Genomic DNA, 2773 nt, shown 5'->3' with positions numbered 1-2773 from the left:
GAAATCGTGTAGTTGTAGTTGAAGGCCATAAGACTACAGCTAATTTGTTTGAACTAGAGATGGTAGATTTTGACGTGATTATGAGGATGGATTGGTTGTCCGCATGTTATGCAAATGTGGATTGCCGGCATAAATTAGTTCGGTTTGAATTCCCTAATGAACCAGTTATTGTGTAGAAGGGTGAAATTGCTAAGCCTTATGGTAGGTTTATTTCGTATCTTAAGGCTCATAAAATGATCTCGTAGGGGTGTATTTATCATTTATTGGTTGTCAACGACACTCAAGCCGTAGTACCTGAATTTGAGTTTGTTCTTATAGTTAATAAATTTCCTGAAGCGTTTCCTAAAGATCTTCCGGGTATCCCCCTGATAGAATAATTGATTTTGGGATTGATATTATCCCCAAAACTCAACTTATCTCTATTCCATCATATCGCATGGCTCCGACAGAGCTAAGAGAATTAAAAGAACAATTGAAGGACTTGCTGGATAAAGGTTTTATTCGATCAAGTACCTCTCCTTGCGGCGCTTCGATCCTGTTCGTCAGATGGAAGGATGGTTCTCTAAGAATGTGTGTTGATTACCGCCAGCTTAATAAGGTGACCATTAAGAACAAGTATCCTTTTCCTAGGATAGATGACCTGTTTGACCAACTTCAAGGTGCTAAATTCTTTTCCAAGATCGACTTGAGGTCTGGGTATCATCTGTTAAAATAAAAGAGCAGGATATTCCAAAAATAGCTCTTCGTACTCGTTATGGACATTTTGAATTTTTAGTGATGTCCTTTGGTCTAACTAATGCACTTGTTGCATTTATGGACCTGATGAATCGCGTATTCAAGACTTTTCTTGATCGTTTCATTATTGCGTTTATTGATGATATTCTTGTGTATTCGAAGAATCATGAGGAGCACGCAAATCATTTGAGAATAACTTTGAAAACGCTTGAATAGAACAAGATTTATGCAAAATTTTCTAAGTGTGAGTTCAGGCTTAACTCTGTGGCATTCTTGGGACACGCAGTGTCTAGCGAAGTATCAAGGACTGGCTGGGATCCACGAGTGCAATGAATATTTATAGATTTTTGGGTTTGGCAAGTTACTACCAGAAGTTTGTGGAAGGTTTCTCATCATTAGCCGCATCACTGACAAAATTGACTCAGAAGGCTGCTAAATTCCAATGGTCTGAAGCTTGCAAAAAGTGCTTTTAAGAGCTTAAGGTGATATTGACTTCGGCTCAAGTTTTGACCCTTTCTTCAACATTTGGTGGCTATGTAGTTTACTGTGATGCTTCTAGAATTGGTTTAGGTTATGTCTTGATGCAGAATGGTTAGGTGATCGCCTATGCTTCACAATATTAAAGAAGCATGAGAAGAATTATTCGACCCATGATTTGAAATTGGCTGATGTGGTGTTCGCTTTAAAGATTTGGTGTCATTACTTATATGGTGAGCAATGTGATGTCTTCACTGATCACAAGAGCTTGCAATATATCTTCAACCAGCGAGAGTTGAATCTCAGACATAGAAGATGGTTAGAGTTGCTAAAAGATTATGACTTGAACATTTTGTATCATCCTCGTAAGGTGAATGTTGTTGTTGATGCTTTAAGCTAAAAATCTATGGGCACGTTAGCATATTTGCGTGCTCAGGATATGCCGATAGGCAGGGAAATTCGAAGACTTGCTAGTCTTGGAGGTTGACTTCATGAAACTGATAATGGGGAGTTAGTGGGAATTACGCAAGTGTGATATGATATTATGGAGAGAATTAAGTCTAAGCAATATGAATATGGAATTTTGGTGAAGCTGCGAGATGGGGTGGAGAAGGGTGAGTACACTTCATTCACCGTTGGTGCTGCTGACGATGTTCTGCGGCTGCAAGGACGCTCATGTGTTCCTGATGTTGATGGCCTCCGGCAAGAATTGATGGTGGAAGCGCATAGTTTCAGATATTCCGTGCATCCGGGATCTACCAAAATGTATAAAGATGTCATGCCCTGAACCGTGGCCTGGATGTAACATAACACTCTGTACCTTGCTGCATGTGATCGAGCGAACCACATGGCTTGCTGAGTCAACATGGGATATGAACTGATGCAGAATATAATACAAACATGCATGGTGAGAGTAAAGCATAAGATTAAATAATCATAAGTCTGAAAATATATAATAAATGCTGAGCCAATACTGGCTATACGACTCTGAACATCTGACATGACATAACTGAACTAGTCTATGGAACCTCTGACATGAGTCTGACTGCTAAACTGTTTATCGGGACAAGACCCCGGCATATCTTAACTGCATAACTGACATAAAAATAAACAAAGATAACACACCAAATGAAATGGGGATCACCAATAGCTGAGCAATAGTCCTAATGAGCAGATCCGTCATCCTATAAGTCAATCCCTGCATTGTGAAATGCATGCCCATGGGCAATAAATGGGGACATCAGTGCACTTGAATTATACTGGTATGTAAAGCAACTGAATAAAATAAGCATGACACATGAAATAATATAACTGAAAATGAAACTATATCTGTAAGCTAAACATGAATATCATCTAACATAAATAAAATACTTTAAGTCTGTAAAGATATATATAGGAGCGCGATAGTATAACTGACATGTAACCACCACATAAATACGTGGCGTATGATCTCTGCCCGATCAGCTAAGCCATCGTATACTTTACCGGGGTGCGAGACATGAGCATGACATGAATGTATCCAATAACCCAAAATGGGTAAACATGAAGGAATCGTCCTAAC

This window comes from Lycium ferocissimum, chromosome 10 (genome assembly GCF_029784015.1).
Source record: "Lycium ferocissimum isolate CSIRO_LF1 chromosome 10, AGI_CSIRO_Lferr_CH_V1, whole genome shotgun sequence".
Lineage (NCBI taxonomy): Eukaryota > Viridiplantae > Streptophyta > Magnoliopsida > Solanales > Solanaceae > Lycium > Lycium ferocissimum.
Note: the sequence above shows the minus strand (reverse complement) of the source record.